The 20879-nt window shown below is 42.6% G+C and overlaps 1 protein-coding gene across 1 annotated transcript in view; it reads right to left on the bottom strand.

Moving 5' to 3' along the window:
* Window positions 1-20879, bottom strand: part of ROBO1 (roundabout guidance receptor 1) — a 2404538-nt gene that overhangs the window by 2222987 nt on the left and 160672 nt on the right. The gene's annotated exons all lie outside the window — the stretch shown is intronic.

The raw sequence follows: 20879 nt of genomic DNA on the forward strand, positions 1-20879 counted from the left end.
TGCAAACATCACTCTGCAGCCAATGCCTGCACCAAGACCTATGGTCATTGTGCCTTCGCACACTTCTAGTACCCAGTCCACCTGCACTTCTGCCCCTACTGAGCAGAGCGGCGTAAGCCACTCAGGATCCGCACCACCTTTGAAAAAGAAGAAGGGTGCTCTGGCACTACAGGCTGAGACCCCAGATACGGCTACACACTACTCCAGCACGTCAAGGAAGCCTAGCTTTAATGATGCCGAAATTGATGCACTTGTGGCCTATGTGTCGGCACATAGCCGCGAAATGGTGGTGACTGCAGGGTGCAAGACCACACCGGGTCAACGTATGGCACACTTGCAGACCATCGCAGACCACATTAGTGCCCTTATATTTGTGAGGCACACAGCTGATGATTGCTACAAGCGGTGGAATGACCTGAAACGCAAAGCAAAGAACAAGCTGGCCTTAAATCATGCCTCTACTCTCGTGACTGGCGGTGGATCTCCACCAGAGGACAACCAACTCAATGAACATGAGTCTGTTGCTGGAACCTTCATCACAGAGGAACAGATCCAAGGCATGGGAGACCTACCAGATTACAACGCATTGTCTGGTGAGTGCCCATGCATGTGTGTGTAATCCATGTGTAGGTTGTTTGGGTGACGGGTTCTGATTGAGTGCCAGGTGAGGGTGTGTACGCCTGAGTGGTATGGGTCACCCATGTGCTTCCTCCAAAACATTCAGCAGCCTTGGATTTGGGTATGACAGTATCCCTTCTGCCCACAGTAGCCAATTGGCGCCACATTACTGCAGTCGCCCTTGAATTGTCATCTTGCAACAACATTGTTCTGAATTTTTCAGTGTTCATTCAGGCTGATTGTTTCAATTCTCCCATTTTTGCAAAGCATTTTTCAGCCCTAATGCCACATATGTGACATGCTTCTGTCATTGATTACCCCCACATCGGCCCACATTTGTTAGCTTGTTATGTGAATGATTAGACCATTCAGGCTGATTGAGTATTGGCCTGCTCACATTAAGTTTTGGGGCATGTTTGAATGTGGAACATGATAGTTGTTTCCTATCATGTTGAAGTGACCAACCATTGATGTGTACATCTGCCTGCAATCACTGTATTATTGTACACTGGATGTGTTACAGTGTGTGGCACATGCGTATTTTGTCACACTATTTAGCATTTCACATCTCATCATGTCATCTCACATGGATGGGTGACAGTACTCATTCACTGACATATGGCTGTACTTGTCAAATGTACCATGGCTAGGCTACATGCCATCTGTGTGCTGGCATGTGTCATGTATGTGTATTGGACATGTCACTCATAGGCTAATGTGTGATGCCAGTGCTAGCCAGCATGCAGCAAATGTGTTGCTTTTCCATCTTGGTGCCCTCAGTGTCTGGTTTTTGCCTCCCCTTCCAACTCATTGATAGTGCATGCATTCCAGGGTTATTGCCATGTGGGACATGTGTAAATCATGTACTGGATCTCTGGCTTGTAAGGCCTATGTGTGTGCTATGGTGCTCATGCCTGTTTCCATTTGTTGTTTTTCATGTTTTTGCAGGTGATGACGCACTTGATGCTGTAGAGGTGAAGGAGATGGTGCAGACCCAGGAGGAATCTCAAGCATGACCGGGCACCAGTGGAGGACATGGTGTGGTGGTGGGTGAAAACCCAATCTTATTGCAGACCATACTATCCAGGGGTGTCTCTGGTTGCAACTCCCCAGACCTCTATGATTCAGGTGCTGGATCGGATGATGAGACTAATGTGCTGTCGCAGGTGAGTGTTTCTGGTAGGGATTCTATTCTGTCCAACCCATCTGGACCAGGGGTAGAACCCTCTATGGGGATGTCAGTGTTGGTAACTCCGCCTTTGGCGGTTACGGATGCAGGGTCACACTCCACAACATCTGATCCTGTTCCTGGGCCAGCAGATCAGAGGGGGAATGCAGTCCTGCAGCCTTAGGCAGTACCAGCACAGCAAGGTGCAGATCGCCTTGCACCAAACAGGTGTGGTACCCGCCGACGCGGTGGCCATGCGCCACCAGGCAAAACTGTATGGAAAAACTCCATTTACGGTATTGCAGCACAACAGGGAGCATCAGTTGAAATGATGGCTCAGGCAATGGAGAGGGTGGCCACTTCCATTCTCCCCCTTGAAAGGCAGATGGAGCAACAACAGCAGGCAACAGACTCCATTTGCCAATCACACAGGGAAGACATGTTGGCGTCCAACAGAGACCGACGGGCGGCACTGAAGACTCTTCGGGAAGCCATTTCTGTGGAGTCACAGGGCCACAGGGAAGCCCTGAGGTTAGAACACCAGTTCCTCAGGAAGACTCTAAGTGAACTTGAGGCTTCCCGAAATTTAAGGTCAGAACAGCAGCTGGAGCAGCTCACACGTTCACTCTCAACTGAGCTACAGGCAACTCGGGAGGAGATCCGGGCATCACGCGAGGCCATGCGTGCAGAAATGCACGCAACCCGTGAGGTGCTGCATGGGGATCTCCCGACTATCATCCTCCAAAATCAGACCTTCAACACCCGCATGCTTGCTGCCATGGAGGACCATACCAGGGCTTTGCGTGGGCTGACTCCCATAGCACCACCACCTCCTGATGCAGAAGCAGAAGGTAAAGAGAGCGACAGCAGCAGTTCTACCACAACAGCGTAGCCGTGCAGGCCATGAGCCCATGGAGGTATTTTTTTTCTCGCAACATCCACGCAGGTGGGTGTTGTTGTGCACCCTGTCCTCGAACCTCCTGGGTGCCCCCCTTGATCCCCACATGGGCATTCTTTATTTTTTTTATTTTTTTTACAGTGTGTTGCCTTGTGTGGCTCCCGTGGGCATTCACTGTGTATTCCAGCTGGGCACATGCAGGCTTGTCCTGTGTTTGGGTTCGATGCCTGGGTTCCTGACACACACACTCCTCCTGCTTCCCTTTCCATGGGCTTGCAAAGGGTGTGACCAAGTGACAGTGACTTACACAGTGACATTGGGCTCCCATGAGCTGTGTGGGCAGTCTGTAGTCAAAACTGTGTGTACATCCCTAGTGGGGATTGATGTTGTATTGAACACTGCATGGTGTATTGATATGTGCTTGTGCATCTATGTATTCCTCCTTATTCACAGGTACCTTCTTCATGTCTTCACAAGGTCGTCTGCTTTGTGGATGCAGTTCATGTTGCATGCAGTACACTGACACATTTGCCTGACGTCAACACTCTGCAGTTGGAAGGGGTGTATGTGCTGGCTCATTCAGGTTGTAAAACTTGCACTACTTTCATTTGGTACTGTCATATTTCGGGAATGTTTCATCCTGTGTTGCTGTGTTGTGTTGCTGGTAAGTATTTGGTCATGTGTGCTGTTTGTTATTGATTACTGGGAGCATATTGTCTGTGAACTGTTTCCATTTGGGACAGTGCACTTTGTGACACTTGTGTCATGTGTTGTGCATTCCTTTGTTTGCTTTCACATTGCATGACATGCCATGGTGTGCTGGGTAGCGGAGATGGGGAGGGGTTGGATGACCTGGCGCTGTTTTCATGTTATATTTTGCAAGGGGATAGTCATTCAAGCAGCATAAATGTGTGTCTTTTTGTGACACAGCATTGGTTGTCTTTGGGTAGGTAGGGATGCACACAATGTAACACTTCCAGGTGACCAATCTCAGCCTGTTATGGTTGTGACAGTTGACTGTCCCTTATGTCATCATCATTGATTGTCAGCTGGTATGTACCAGGGCTGTGTGCACTTCACAGGGGTGTCATTTTAGGTGAAGTAATTAGCCACCAGCTGCATACGGGCTGCCTCACCATGTGCCCTTTCCCCTCCCATGCGCAGCAGGCATGCATGTGGTTGGGGATGTGGGGGCACCACCATGTCCACCGGCAAGCCCCGGCGGGTTGAAACATTGTGCAGGACACATGCTGCCACTATGATCCTGCACACTACTGGGGGCGCGTATAGCAGCTGCCCACCAGAGCGGTCAAGGGAGCGAAAGCGTGACTTGAGCACTCTGAATGTGCGCTCCACTATGCCTCGGGTTGCAATATGGGCTGTGTTGTATCTTACCTCGGGCGGTGTGGCGGGGTTCCAAATTGGCATCATCATGTGGGTGCTCAGAGGGTAGGCACTGTCCACCGAGGAGGTGATGATGGGTATCATTAGTGGGGTTGTGTCATTACTCAATATCTTACATGCATGCATGTGCAGAGGCATTTATACTCACCAAGCAGCCATGTATCGCCATCCGCCCAGCTTCTAGGTTCCGGTTTAGGGTTGACATTCTGTAAATGAAACGGTCATGGGTGGACCCTAGCTAGTTGGCATATACTGGGGTGATGATTCCCTTGGCATCACATACTACCTGCACATTGATGGAATGCCAGTGCTTGCGGTTTCTATAGATGTGCTCAGTTGCCCTGGGAGGACATAGAGCCACATGGGTGCAATCAATTGCACCTAGCACTTTGGGGAAGTGTGCCACCCCGTAAAAATCCTGGACGGCAGCCTGCCTTTCTGCAGGTGTTCTGGGCAGGTATATGTGCCTGCGGACTGATGGGCGTGCAGTCATGATGGCCAACACCTGGTGTAGGCAGCGTGACTGCGTGGCCTGTGACACCCCCCCACTATGGCACTTGCCCACTGAAATGAACCAGTGGCTAAGAAGTGCAGTACATTGAGCACCTTTTCCAAGTTGCTCAGTCCTGAATGTGAGGTCATCCTCCCACTCACTCACCAGGTCGAGTATAATATGAGATGAAAACCTGTCCCTCCCATACACTTGGTCATCAGGCATCCCAAAAAGGCTGGTCATGGGTATAAAAATTCTGGCCCTGACTATCCTCCTCCTCCTGAGGTGTCCCACGACCACTGCTGCGAGGAACGGTATATTCATCATAGCGTCTGAGCTTGTTTGTTGTTTGTGCGCACTTTTATGCTGCTCGGGTCCGCGTACACCTGCTTCCTGCTGGCGTACGTGTTTCCAGATTAGCGCGTCTTTTTTGGCGCACGCGTTTCCCCTGTTCGATTCCATGAATACGTGTTGTAGACGCGCGTGTGGGTATTCTGCGCATTTGCCTCCTGTACTTCCCCCATAACGCCCACATTTTCACGCGTTGTTCCCCATTCTGCGTGTTACGCCCCGTGTTACGCCTACTTTTGTTGTGTGCGCTGCGCTATGTGTGCTTTCGCTGTGCGCGTAGCGCACGCCGTTTGATGATATGTCGCCCGCATGCGCCATGCAGGATTTTAGCACACATCCCAGTATTTACACGCGCACAGACTTCCATGAATCGATGTGCGTGACTTGTGCACTTGCGCTGCGATTTGCACACTTTCGCACGCTTGCGTGGAGATTTTCGGCACACATTAATTCCATGAATCGGCCTGTAAGTGTATGCATACACCTCCTAAAGTATCCGTATTTTCAGAACTGCACAGTGATGACCAGTGGCAACACTTGCATGAGCAAATCTATAATGTGCGCATTACAAACACTTCCAGAATTGCCTCCAATTTTTCTTGCAGGTAAAGGAAATGTGCACGTGCATTCCTTACGTTGCCGGGGCAACGGTTTTAGGAGTCCGGACCTGTATGCAATTGGGAGCAAAAACTCTGATCAATCCCCATGACATGCCTTTGGTATGTCCCCGACTTCAATCCAACACCAGAGATTACTCAATGATATTATAATTATTCAATAGAAATACATTTTAAACAATCTTTATCACATTCAAAACCATTACCTTTTTTTCAGGAAATTAAGGTAATTCTTTAGTTTTGCTTAATGGCCAAACAAATCTGAATGGATTTGAATCACATGTTCATAACATGATGCTACAATTGCTTTAACAAATATGTCTTCTAGATTCCAAAGAAGATACAACTGATGGACACATGATGATGAGACACTCAAATGTTTTCTGTATCACTACTGTAACTATGCTGGATGGGGTTTCACTAACACTTCCAACGTGCACCTTTTATTTACATGCTTTATTGGAAGTCACTAAACAACATTGCTAGTGTCCAAATCTATGGAGGACCAGCTCTCATCCTCTATATATACAAGTTGTATTATCAGTGTTAAAGTACATTGTTCAAAACCTTAAAGAACATTACCCCCTATATTGTTTAAGAAAACATCAACATATTAAACTATTTTATGAAAGGGTACCATTATAATGCCATATGATACAGCAGCATAACATCAAGCTGTATAATTCCTGAAAGTATTGGGAAATGAAAGCCTATTTTCGGTGAACTGCTCATGTGGTCTTTCATTGGAAAGAAGTGAAAGTGGAAACTTTGCATATATTAATGAGGTCAATGGTTTCTTGAGAGAACTTGGCATGAGGCTCCAAGTGTATTGCTGCCTGTACAGTTTCTTGAAAAATCAATGAGAACTGCTAGAGAGAACATATTACCACTGACCAATGGATATCGATTGCCCCATTCCATTCTGAATCACCAATTGTTTAGAGTGGTTAGGAAAATACAATCAGGTACAATGTAAGCACATCCACAAAATATGTCTTCTGACACATCCATTAATTTAGTGAAAAAGAAAAATAATACCAGCAATAAAAAATAAAATGATGGCCACAAAAGAAACTTTGCTAATATTCTGTCTGACAGATTTACTAGATGTGAGTGGTACTAACTACAATCACTCGTCCAGCTCTCATGTCTCTGATCTTTGTCATATTTAGAGACTTCAGTGTAAATGCTCTGTCGGAAGACTTCAGACCCTTTTTAGTTTTAGATGAAAGTTAGCAAAGACAACTTAGGCAAAAAACACCACTGTCCAATTTGATTGCTATTTGCATCCTTTAGAATATTCATCCAATCCGGTTGTTGCTTATCTGTAAATAACAGCCATAGGCATACCCTGATGCCACCAATTCATAACACTATCTGTTATCCAACCCGACCCTAGGTAACCCCGTACTTGAAAACCAGTTACCATGTTTTTCTAATGCGGGTGTTTCATGCACATTTGGGTTACAGAAATGTATGGTTTGGTCTATGTTTGCCTTGCAATCATGTGCAGAGCCCTACTGTGCAGCTGGGGGAAAGGGAAAGGTAAGAAATAAAGATAAGAGATGGAGCCTGTTTAATGGAAAGGGGTGAGCTAAGCAATTTAGACATTAAACAGATGACACCACCAAAGCCTGCTGGGCTGGTCGCCTTCGGGTTCATGTCTGCCTCACTGCAATGGATCCTTATCTCGCGACAGAGCCATTGTGTTGATGGTTGTGGATGTGTTCCTTTTGTTGCGCAGCACTTCTAAGTGGCAAAGCAATCACAGTGATGTGTGTGGAGGAGAATGTATTTTATAATAAATATAGCTTTTTTGGATGCTTCCAAAATCAATGTTTCATATTTACTTTGGCTTCAGCGAAAAGTGCAATTATTGTAATTGTTGGGAGAAATAAAGCTGGTTGTAATTACCAGCATTACATGAGGTATTTAAAAACGCCACCCAATTACTGAAATTCCATTGACACAGTGGTAACAGTAGGTTATTTCTTGACATACCACTTGTGCTATTCCATAAATACAAATGTCTATATTTTGAAATATCTTTTTCTATCCATTTCTGCACTCGTGTTCATGGCAATAATAGATATGTTATAGTAGTGATGCATACCATTGCTGTCATTTTTGAATGTGCAAAAGGGTAAGTTGTTACCCGTTGTTTATTGCATGTGCATGCTAGATGCTCACTTTTTCACACCCTTCCACTGTCTCCAAGACCACATTTGTTTGGTTTTAATTCCCTTCAATACAATAATTGTGACATTTCAAAATGCGGCCCAACACTAATTTATGCAGATGATATGGTTCTAATTGCATGGACCCCCAGAGCACTGCAGATCCAGGTGAATACATTTTCCACCTTTATGAGGGATTTGGACCTGCATGTTAACACCATCAAATCAGCAGTGATGGTGTATTTAGGGAAGAAAAGAGCATGCAAGTTTCCAAAAATATGTTGTGATGGATTGGCCATCCCAAGAGTGACCTAATTTGACTATCTCGGGGTACACTTTAATGAGAAGCTTAATGGACACGCACTTGTGCAGAAACAGGTCCCTGCGATGAAAGAATTGTTTGGCTGTATTTATAGATTCATGAAGCAGCACAAGCATTAGTCGCTCAGTATTGTGGAAAGAATCTATAACTCTATTATATGAGCAGTTAAATATGGTGCTGAAATTTGGGGATATGGAGACCTGGGAATGCTGCAAAAAGAGGAAAATAGATTTGTAAAATCTCTGCTAGGCCTACCCAGGTCTGCACAAAATTTTGCTTCTTGCATAGAGTTAAGTTGGGACTTTTTAGAGGACCAACTAGTCTTGAAACCATGCAGGTTATGGTTGCATGTATGGTCTAATGAAATGGGGGGCTAACACAGATATTGTTAAAGGCTGTACTGGGAAAAAAGGGTGTCAACAAAATTGGTTGGTTAGAAAATGTCTCGGGTTGGGAATTTGAATCTAGATGTTCTATGTGTCATTCCTGGTTTGAGGATTTAGTGCACTTCCTATTTTCTGTCCAGCTGACAGTGGTCCAAGGAAAAAGTATGTGTTACCACTGTCTATAGGAAGAGGCTTTTCCCAGCATAGGCCAGCTCTGTACTGTGTGTCGGATGCATCCTCCCCAGCTATGGGCTGGAAACAATCATTATATGTAAGAAAAATTTGGCAAATACAAGAAAGGGGTTTAAGATTAGACATAAGTGCAAGCACTATTGATGAACTTAATTGAGCCGATTTAAATCTCATGACAACTAAGGTAAAAACCGTCAAATTGTAAACAATGTTAATTTATTTTACATATGCAATTTCCTAAATGATAATATGTTTTTATGACCTAGGGTGGGGGGAAACAGTTGTCTTATGATCTTAGCCAGTTCTGTTTATTTCTTTTATCATTACAAAACTATGCTATATAATTAATCACATGGTGAAAGAATTATTGATTGATTGATTGATTGATTAATTTATAGAGCGCTTTACACCAAGGCGCTGTACAATGGAACATCATAATACAGAGTAACAGCAACAAATAACAATGAGAGCAAAGATTACATCTTGAATCATTCAACACAACAGTGCAAAGAGCAATTAACTGAAGGGGGGAATGGGGAGTGGGAATAGACGAGGGGAGGGGGGTAGGAGATGGTTAGGACGAGGGGAAATGGAAGGGAGAGAGAGTGTAGTAGGATAGGGGAGAGAGGAATTAGATGAAGGGAAAAAAGGTGGGAGAAGAGAGGGCAGAGGGGGAGTTTTCAAGGTGGAGAATGGAGGAGGAGGGATTTAAGGGAAGTGCTAAATGAGGTGAAGGTCGTGGTAGAGCGGATTGAAAGAGGGAGCTAGTTCCAGTGCAGAGGAGCAAGGAGTTGGAAGGAGCAGAACCGGGAGGAAGCGCAGGGGGAAGGAGGTACAGTGAGAAGGAAATGGTCAGTGGAACGAAGGGAACGAGAGGGCGAGTAGGAGAGAAGGGAGGAGAGATAAGGAGGAGCAAGACCATGGAGGGATTTGAAGACAAGGCAGAGAAAGTAAAATTTAATCTGTAAGTGGAAAGGTAGCCAACCAAGGTGAGAGAGCACGGAAGAGATGGAGTCACGGGATGTAAGGAGAGAAAGGGTACCGACAGCAGAGTGGTATATGGATTTAAGAGGGGCAAGCTGAGATGAAGGAAGTCCGAAGATTAGAGAGGAGCAGTAGAAGAGTCAGGAAAAGATGAGAGAGGAGATTAGGAGTTTGGTGGCGTGGAATGTGAGGGAGGGATGGATTTTGTGAATATTGTAGAGGTGGTACTGGCATGTGCGGGAGGCGAGTGAAATGTGTTGCGAGAAGGTGAGAGAGGAGTCAAAGAGAATGCCTAGATTGCGAGCATGAGGGGAGATAGGGAGATTGGGGGGAGTAAAGTGGATGAAAGGGGGAGGAGAGGGAGAGGGAGGAGTATTAGAGGGCTAGAAAAGGACTTCGGTTTTGTCAGTGTTAAGAGAGAGAAAGCGGGAGGGCATCCAGTTCTTGATAGCTGTGAGACAAGAGGTGGAGGTCAGGTGTGAAGGAGGATAAAGAGAGAAAGAGTTGAGTATCATCCGCATAGAAATGGTGGGAGATGCCAAACGACGAGATAACAGGGGCAATGAGGGAGGTGTAAAGAGAGAAGAGGAAAGGACCAAGTACAGAGCATTGAGGAACACCGTAAATAAGAGGGAAGGAAAGAGAGGTCTTGCCTCTCTTTCCTTCAGCAAAGGAACGGGAGGAGAGGTAAGAGGATAGCCATTTTAGAACAGGGCCTTTAAAACCGAAGGAGGAAAGAGTGTGGAGCAGGAGTGGATGATCGACAGTGTCAAAGGCTGTGGAGAGATCAAGGAGAATACGGATAGAGGGTTGCTTGGCATGTTGAGCAGAGAGGAGTGAGTTGAGGATGGAGGTGAGAGCAGTTTCAGTGGCATGTTTGGAACGGAAGCCAGATCGGAAGGAAGGAAGGAGAGAGGAAGTAGTGACAAAGGATGAGAGTTGAGAGTAGGCAAGGCGCTCAAGGAGCTTAGAGAGGAAAGGTAGATGAGAGATAGGTCTGTAGTTAGCAGTGAAAAGTGGATCAGCAGAGGGTTTCTTTAGAATAGGAATAATCGTTGCATGTTTGAAAGCAGAGGGAAAGGTTGATGAAGAGAGCCAGGAGTTGAAGAAATTGGTAAGATACGGGATAAGAAGAGGGTAGATCTTGGGGATGAGAACGGAGGGGAGAGGGTCAGAGGGGGCGGACGTGGTGTGGGCTTTGGATAGAAGGGAGGAGACATCCAAAGGGGAAATTATGATTTGTTATGTCTGGATGTTTAATAGATTGTGTCTAATGGTTGTAATGGTCATGTATGTTTTATATTTTAGGGATTTTTTGTTAATCCAAAATAAGGATTTTACCTACTTACTATTGGTGACCTGGTCTTCAATATTTTGTCATATGTTACCTTACTGGAACAATTGTACAGTCTGTGGCTTTTAGACATTTGTTCTCATATATTGTGTTGGAAAATACATGTGGTCCACCCTTTGTTAAAAAAGAAAATATATTCTCACGGAGAAACACCCGAACCCACCAAACATTACTTAAAGGCCATTCACCATGCCTAATTTAAGAGAAATAGTAATGCCCTTTCAAAGAAAATCCTCACCAGCCACCATTGCCCTTGAATCATTTAAAATGCTGGTTTCCATCTGGAGCCATCCCCCACTATGGCACCAAAATCTGCCTCTGTCGCTGTGTAGTGTAGGACACAAGAGTGTTCATTATAGCGCAGGGAGGCTGGTAGAATGAGCAGCTGAAGCACACCGTTCACACTCCCACAAATTCAAACTTTGAAAACAGGAACAGCAGGCTGTTGCTAAATGACCTTCATGCATCATGTTGCATTATGGGTTTTCATTACAATAATGCATGGGCTGCCACCCTCATGCCCTAACACACTATTTGGCACACTGTTTTGCACATTAATTTCTGAATTGGAGTCTTCTTAATGAAGACTGGATATTGGAGAATCTTTTTTCTGCCTCTGGATTGCTTCTTGTATGCCCTTGTCTGCTGAGTGACTTTGGAACTGTGTTCTGCCTGGCATTTGACTTTGCTCCTGCCTCTGGGTTGTTTATGGATTCTTGCTGTACTGTCCTGGTCTCCTGGATTTGTTTTCTCTTGATTCTTGGATTTAGTCTCCCTTTGTTTCATCCTCATGCCGTGTGGGTCAGGCCCATTCATTTTATTCTGTGGAGTTTTTCACCTGTTGGCATTTGCTTTGTGCTGTCAACTCTGACCCATGGACTTGCATCACCTCGTAGGAATTCTAATAGCTGTATAAGCCTTTTAACCTTCAGCATCAGGTAGGAGGATTACAAGGGAGAGGTGAGAGGTCTTTTTTGCACTCCGGATTCTCAATAATAATATTTGAACCATGTTTCCTTGTTCTTTTCTACCCCTGTAGCTTCCGCAAGTTCCTGATGTATTTCTGCCTTTTAGCCTGAGCTTGTGGCCTTGCAAAAGTTTATTCTGTAATGTGCAGGCTGCATTATCATGAGGAAAGTCTCCCCAGATTGGGCACTGCTGTTGTTTGATTTTTATCAGCAGGACATGGGTGCTTGCAGAGGTCCTTCAGCTTGCGACACAGTGAACTTTAATGAATGCATATTGAATCCTAACATGATTATACATTTTGTATTTGCAATATTTTGAAACAGAGAACATATTACTGTTTTAATGCATATAAAATTAATGATTTTGTAGTGAGGGCTTTGGCAATGTTGGTTAGCGCTCCAATTAATATATCTGACAAGCTAATTTTTTCAGTTTTATCTCTACATACAAGATCAAATGAGGGGCAGGTTAAATGCCCCACAAGTTTAAAAAAAAGGTAGCAGGCGCTCCTCTCCAGATTGAACATGGCATGATAACCTGTTCTGAGATGAGAGTTTGCAGCACACGCCTTTTGCTCGCTGTACCTTTCACAGATGTGAAATATCCATTTGCATATCAGTCTTTGTCCCGCCCACATGGGCAGTCCAGCACCGACATGCTATGGCTATTCCTCTCTGAACAAGAGTACCAACAGCAACCAACCCAATACTCGTGTTTCAGCCGCGTTGGGCCTCATCAGTGAGGTGAAGCTCTGCCTCTCTGAGCACAGTGAGCAGGGAGTCCACGTCTGGTTGCCCCAGGTAACTCAGGGTGACCAACCTCAAGTTCCTTGCACATTTTCCAAAAAAAGTAGCAGGCGCTCCTCTCCAGAATGAACATGGCATGATAACCTGTTCTGAGATGAGAGTTTGCAGCACACGCTTTTTGCTCACTGTACCTTTCACAGATGGGAAATATCCATTTGCATATCAGTCTTTGTCCCGCCCACATGGGCAGTCCAGCACCAAAATGCTATGGCAATTCCTCTCTGAACAAGAATACCAACATCAACCCCATACACGTGTTTCAGCCTTGTTGGGCATCATCAGTGAGGTGAAGCTGTGCCTCTCTGAGCACAGTGAGCAGGGAGTCCACGTCTGTTTGCCCCAGGTAACTCAGGGTGACCAACCCCAAGTTCCTTGCACATATTTCAAAACAAATATTTGCAAGGAACTTGGGGTTATCATGCCATGTTCTTTCTGGAGAGGAGAGCTTGCTACCTTTTTTTGAAATAAATGTCCCACAAGAATTGCCTGGGCCATTTTTTGTGGGTAGATTTGTTTGTCTGTTATCATTTAAGCACATTACAGTTTACAGAACAAAGGTCCATCTGGACCATGACCACACTTTTTTGGGCTCATTTCAAAAGAACACTCTTAAATATACAGTGCATACATTCTAGCTAAACCAAATCCAGTGTCCTCTGAAGAGATTAGAATCTGGATTAAATACATTACATGAGCATATGTGATTAGACCCAGGACTCCAAAAGCCTATAATCCACTGAGAGTCACCTCTTGACTTCAGGTTAGGTGATAAAGTCCACCAGATGGTCAGCCTAATTTAAGAATTAACAAAGAGAGAACAGCCATTTACTCGTTATCCAGATTCACTGCAGGCCTGCCAAAAGAGTTATGATATGGCATTTATAATGCACCTATACACAAGTGTTTCGAGGCGCAACAATGATTCTTACCTAATTCATTATGCTGGGCAACATTATTTGGTACAATAGGAAAATTAAGTTGAATTAAGTTTAACATACCTCTGCAACAATATGATGTAGAATCTGATAGAGGTGTATGTTACAAGTGTGAGAGTATCCCCTATAAAACAAGTCAAAATTTGTATTACCTATGTTTTTAAAAAATATACAATTATGAATGGTAATGACCTCATGAAAAAGTATTACACAAATATATGCTGCATGTCTCTATTTCTGTCAGGGGCTGGGGATCCCAGAAATTCATATGTCATTAATGCAAAATATTTTTACAAGGAAATATTGAAAGAACATTATTTGAATGCAAATGTATGAGAGCATCGAACCGCTACCTTTTCGCATGTATTGAAAATATGATCAACCTATGTAGATTGGGGGGGCATTCTCTGGGATTCTCTGACTATTAAGGAAGCCTTGTAAAGAGTTGCTCAATCAAACAGTGTGATATCATCATTACAAAATGTGGGAATATCACCCATGATAAAAAGGGCACCATAAAAGAAAAATGAGAGACACAAACTGGAGGACTCTGTAATTAAAAGCTGCAGGAAAGGAGAGCACCTGTTCCAAATGGATGGGTGTTAATCTTGGATCATATCTGGACGTGACAGGGCCTTGTCCATGTGGCAGGCTGTAGCATATTTACATAAGGAATACCTGCTTTCCAAGAGGAAGGAGAAGAATGAGACCAGAAAAGGGGTGGCTGACTGGGAGTCCCTTTGAAAACATCTGTGTGAATTCAAAATATAATCCCCAATCCAGTTAGATATGTCCCCTGGTTTAATTTCCCTGCTAATTCCCTGATGTAGGGGGAACTGGGAAGTTTATGCCACCAGGGGGAGTCTGTTATTCATAGGGGGAGTCTGTTATTCATAAAATACTTTAATATTGTAATAGGGCATGCCCTTTGCTTTCACACTGCTTTCAATGATAAGTGCTATGAGAATCAAAAGCGTTATTCAATGCTTTGTATGTAGTGCAAATCCAATTGCATATCACTGCTGATAAAGTGTGGTCCTTTGTAAAATAAACCCAAACAAAATGTTCCCTAGTATAGTCACCCACTTATGCTATTTTTATTTATTGAATATTTATATAGCCTGCAACCAGGCGCTATGATATAAATGGCCATGCACCATAGCCTAACAGAGAATTGGTTGATCATTTGTGATCTGTGAAAGCCATAGTTACTTAAAAAGAGATATTGGGATATGAAGGAAGTTTAGTTGTGTCAGTTTTAGTCACGTAAAACAATGATGGCAATATGGCAATATAAATGCCACCCTCTCCTCTCTCTTGACACTGCGCACTGGGGGATGGGATTCGAAACTGTGGGACCCAACCTGTGAAGTGAAGTGGGAGTGGTATGCTCACCTATATTCTATAATCATAAAAAAATGTTGCTATGTTGGGTGAATGGTCCAAATTTCCTTTGTTCTGTAATTTAACAGCAATGCTTTCATAACCTAAATGGGCATACTTAGTTGAAACTCATTGTAGCATGTATTCAACTTCCATGTCAACACAAGCAATTCACAGCACCATATTTATTTAGATGGGGTATTTGATTTCTGTTGAATGATAATAGCATTGATATTTTTTATAACCTTTGCCTGTAACCAATACTTGTTTTTGGTACTGAAGAAAATAAAATGTTCTATTAGTGATTACATATAAGGGAATTAATGGTACTTACAAACACACCATTTGAATATACAAGCTGTTAAGTGACAATGTAATTTTGGACTAAGATTGTGCTTGGACATTCGATTCTCTTATTAGAATTAGAACCAGAAATATTAGTAATACTGTGCTGTGTGACTGTATGTGTGCATGGTTCCTTAATGAAGTGTTACAGGCAGGCCAACTTTAATTATGCAAACAAATAATCAATATTAATATATCTTAGTGATATATGATATCTCCTGCATAAATGATGGGGACCGCATGTGTCTTTCTTTTATTGAAATACATTTTAGCTTTAAAGATACACTGTCTTTTTCTTGTCCCTGATTTCTGGGTTGGGAGTGTTTACCAGGGAATGTTAGATCAAGGATTGCCACTTAGTTAAAAGAGAAACATATCAACAAATATTGCAACACAATGAATGGATCCATATGGAAAATGACTCAGTTTTGCACCTAGTCAAAATCAAGCCTATTCCATAGGATTCCATTTGTGAATGCACACTGCAACACCAATTTGAAAGCAGTGTTTACTTTTCCACAATGTGGAGTGCAACATGGAAAGCTTTTAATTTGTCCTTTCCCATTCTGCCTCAAGTACTTGGAAAATTGTATGCTGGATAACAGGCAGAACATAAGTGCTAACATAGTTATTAAATTACCCTGATAATCTCTACACTGGGGGGACTCGTCTACGGGAAGCAGTACAGTGTCTATCCCAATAACCTTGCTTTATTTGGTGGTAAACATGACATGATCAAGGTGTATGAGAGCAGTGCACTAACCGGTGAAGCCAATTGGTATGGCTTGTTTAAAGGTAAATGGTATCACTATTTCCTAAAGCAGCCGCAGGACAAACAACCCCTAAAAATAACATTCAACAAATCTCTGACCCAACTTATACAGTTCTATTTGAGCCTATGAAAGGGTTGCCACTATAACAGCTTTCACCTTGGTGCACTCATTTGTAATAACAGTGTAGTTGATTGACTCCAAGAACCCTTGAGTATATATTTTAAGACCTCAGAAAGACAGCTAAATCTATAGCTACCCAGACATAAAAAAAAGAAAAGAATCTGAAACTGAATATACCTTTTCCTTCGAATTCCTGAAAATGCCCCCTTTCACAATGCATGTGTAAAGAAAAACTCTGACGATTTAATGCACGTCTTTCAACTTGGTATTTTCTCAAAAGAAAATAATCAAAAGATCAACATCGTCTGGAAGAATTATTCAGCCAATACCATATGAATTGTACTACAATTTAATATTGTCTTGGCAACAATGTTTTGAATCAATGTACAGTAGGACATGTGGGCTGAAAGTGGTTTGCAGCAGAGGAAAGTCTTTTTACTACATCTATTCCTGAAGGAGGAGCTCTGCTGTGTTTTAAGCTGCAAGAACTTAAAACACATCATTCAGGCACAGAGTGCCACACTGACGAGAAGTAGGCTGAAAGGTTGTTTGCAGTGGTTATCAGTTGGCGAGCAACAGAGCAGCACACAGTGTACTTTCTGCAAGTAAGTTCTGTGAATGATAGATCACTGAGAAAACACCTAGGAATCTGTGCCACCCTGTGCTGTCATTGCCAAATAAAGTCTTAATATAAGAGTCTTGACTATTAGAGATGGCCGTTTGATTATGCTGGCTTGCTTGAATAGATATCAGTTACATAGCGGGGTGCGACCAGCAGGCAATCACCACTTAACAATCTCTAAGCCATCAAACAAAATAAATTTAAATGAACACAAAATCAAGGTGGCAACTGCAGGCATAATTGGCATCATTTGCAAAAGCAAAAGTGTTTCTGACGAAATGCAAGAAAAAATCACTTTGTTCCTAAAGCCGTTGGCTGATTGCAACACAGCTGCAAGACTTGAAGCTAACGCGGTAACAGAGATATAAGTGCATGAAAATATAACACCTGCAAATTCATCTGGCCTCCCTCCCATAGATAACAACTCTCTGTTTAACGTATGCTTAAGCCTGCAAAGCAAGGGTAAATCAGCAGTTGAAGTACCTTAAGTAATTGAGGCAATGAAGGCGCAATAACGCAAAACACAATCATGCTCAACAGCTGGAACGTCCACTAACTTAACCAAAAACACCAGATTTGGATTATATAGCGGCTGATTTATATGACTTACCACTTTCCAGGCATAACAAAACATTCTCGTCTATGGATAGTAGGAGGTTCAAAGAGACCCTGAACAGTTAATAATACAGAAAGTACTTTATAGGGTCTGCAACATGTTGGTAAAAAGACCAGCAGGTAATAAAAAAGGCCTTCTAAAACTGGTCAATATAGTGTTCTATAACCCTCCTCATACAGAAATTCAAGAAAATATGGAATGCATGTTAGCAGAACCGAGATCGTCATCCCCTGTAATTAGTATCGAGTATACTCCCTTATTGCAGGAGACAGAAGTGAATAATCGGGATTAGGCAGAGGATGTCGTATGCAAATGCCTAACTCATGTGGGGTAAGGTACTACTAGAAATAATATGGATAATTCAAAAGTTAAAGCAATGCAATATATGAAAAAGTAGGTAATAAAATAGAGCCTTCATAAACTGGTTGATATTGTTTTGTACAACCCTCCTCATACAAAACTTCAAGAGAATATGGAATGCATGTTTGCAGACCTTAGATCGTCATCCTCTGTAATTAGTGTGAATGATACTGCCTTATTGCAGGAGAAAGAAGTGAATAATCGGGATTTGGCTGAGGTTGTTGTGTGCAAAGGCCAAACGCATGAGGGGAAAGTTACAACTAGCAAGAATATGGCTAATTCAAACGTTCAAGAAATGAAATATATGAAAAAGAAGGTGAAGAAGAAAAATATTAAAAAGAGAAACCCAGTAACCCCAGCAAAGTCTCTGGCAATGACAACATCCAAAGACATAATTTGCAACTGAAAGTAGAAATCATTAAATTACAACACGCAACCAAGATTATAGTGGAAAGACAAAAGTGAACACATTTTGTTAGTCCCCTTAGATAATTGGCTCATGAATGAAGGCATACAAGCCTTACCTGAGGAAAAAGAAATGCTTTCACAAACAAATGACTTGTCTCTACTACTTCGGAAAATGGCAGTAACTTGGACTTTCTGCCCCCTTCGACTACTGCCCATAAGGAAAATATTATGATTAAAGGTCCAGAAAAAAACATCACTATCGATTTTTTGGGGCAAATTAAAATCAATGAAAATGCTGTGGGAAAGATACACATTGTGAACATATATGCAACTTATAATAGCCGATTTATTAATGACTCTGATGTGCTGGAGCTCATTTATCGTCTCCCCCAACTTAGAGGTAGCATTTCTAGTGAATGTGCGCTAGTAGAAATGTCTTTGGCTACAACAGAGACAAAGTGGGAGTGGATCCAAATTACCTCCATGATTATACTAGAATGTATTATGCTCTATGCATCATGTTTCCTTGAATTTGATTGTGAGTTTTAAAATATCAGGAAACTTGAAATCCAGTAAGAAATTGCAGAAGGGACATAAGAAGAGAAGTTAGCTTAAACTCACTGATATAGGCATTGAGAAGATTGCTAGAAAAGTAGTGGGAGCAGTCAGCTTCAGTGGACCCAGTGTTAATGGAAATTGTAATCAATGGGTGGATGATCTAAATCATGTTGACTGACTCCCCCCTTCAAACATGCATTTTATTTCATGGAACACTAGGGGTTTCAATTCATTCACAACCAAGGAGGAGGGCCTTAAACAATTATTAAAAATTAACATATTTGCCTTACAGGAGACCTGGTGTTCATGCAGGAAATAACTATTGATGGATATCATACCATTTATAGACATTCTCGACGTAATTTGACAGTTAGACCCTTTGGAGGTCTCATAATAAGGGTGAGTAATTGTTTAATGATGAAAGAATGTTCTAGTATTCATAACCCCTATATTTTACCAGGGTTGTTACGATAAAAACGCATCACACAACTATCAAATTACTGTTTCATTTTTCAGTTAAGACTAAACAAATTACCTGTACTATCAAATGTAGGAATATTTCATACAACAGCTATTGTGGATTTAACATGCTGCACATGTAAAATCAAGGGCAATGTTCAGACTCTGCGCCACATTTTAACCAAATCTTGTTCAAAAGGCCCCCTTTACATGACCTTGATGGACCCTTTTGTGATCAATTATGAAAGCATAAAAGATGAGGCATTGTGGAACTATTGTTTAAGAACACCTAATAAATTGTTGCACATAGCACTTTATTGCATATGGCTAAAGCTAGTGCCAGCACTAAACGACACAGAGAGTATTATACCTGTACTCTATTTGACTGTGCTTGCCCTAGTGTAATCACTTCAAATTTATAATGCAGAGTCTGCATAAATTCACTCTATATTTATTTTACACAAACTGTTGATGCACAAAGTCCTCAAATGTTGAACAATTGTTACAACCACGTCATGATAACATCGAATGTTACAGCGAGTCCTCAAGTGTTGAACAACATTCATAAACTATTCACAGCCATAATGGGATTGAAGGTGTGTGAACAATCTAATGAATGAGCGCTATTTACCACTTTAAAGATAATAAGAATACTAATGTGAAACAAATAAATCTGACTTGGAAAACAAAATATATACATAGGTCACGGGTGGCAGTGCATAAACAATATCCCACAAGCTTCCCACAAAGCTTGTAATAGTTAGACAATAATTTCCTTGGTTCGGGAAGTTATCTTGCGCTCTTGACCCCCAAGAAATGTAAAAAGTCCACTGATATCTAAAATGAATCGCTGCATCAATGCAGATGTTCTGTAGTGATTTTATTCTTTCAGATTTTTGATCAGCCGACACGTGTTTCAACCCTTCTGGTTGTTTTCAAGGCACACTAGTGTCAATTGGGTCCAATCACTTGGTTTTGTTGCTGTAATATCTTATGATCCAGACTGACCATCAGAAAACAGTGGCTCTTATAGCAGTCGTGAAAAGACGCTTCTGTACTGTCTTTCCAGTGGTAACAGTGTATATTGAACAACTATTCTTTCAGCTTTGTCGTTCTAAGAAGCAGTAATCAAACTCCTCGCACTTCCTGCTTTTCGCTTGATATTAGCATTCATCTGCTCACATGGGGTCCAATCCCCCTCAAAAAGTCCTGGCTGGTGCCTGCAAAAGAGTCCGTGATGCCACGAAAAAGCGCCCCTTTTTCGCAGCATCAGGGACTCGAGGCCCACCTGGCCTTCCACGTTTAAGTCTTCCAAAACCCAGTTCACCAAAATGTTCACATTGGTCCCTCTCTGTCGGGCTCAGACCACTTAAAGCAAAAGTTCACATCGGCCTCCCTCAGTCGGGCTCAGACCTTTCACAGCAAAAGTTCACATCTGTCTCCCTCAACAGGCTTCGGACCTCTCAAAGCAAAAGTTCACATCGGTCTCCCTCAATCAGGATTGGACCTCTCAAAACAAAAATAAAATACTTGCATGGGTTCTCTTCCTGAATTTTAATTC

Source organism: Ambystoma mexicanum, chromosome 7p (genome assembly GCF_040938575.1).
Source record: "Ambystoma mexicanum isolate Mex_15411 chromosome 7p, UKY_AmexF1_1, whole genome shotgun sequence".
NCBI classification, from domain to species: domain Eukaryota; kingdom Metazoa; phylum Chordata; class Amphibia; order Caudata; family Ambystomatidae; genus Ambystoma; species Ambystoma mexicanum.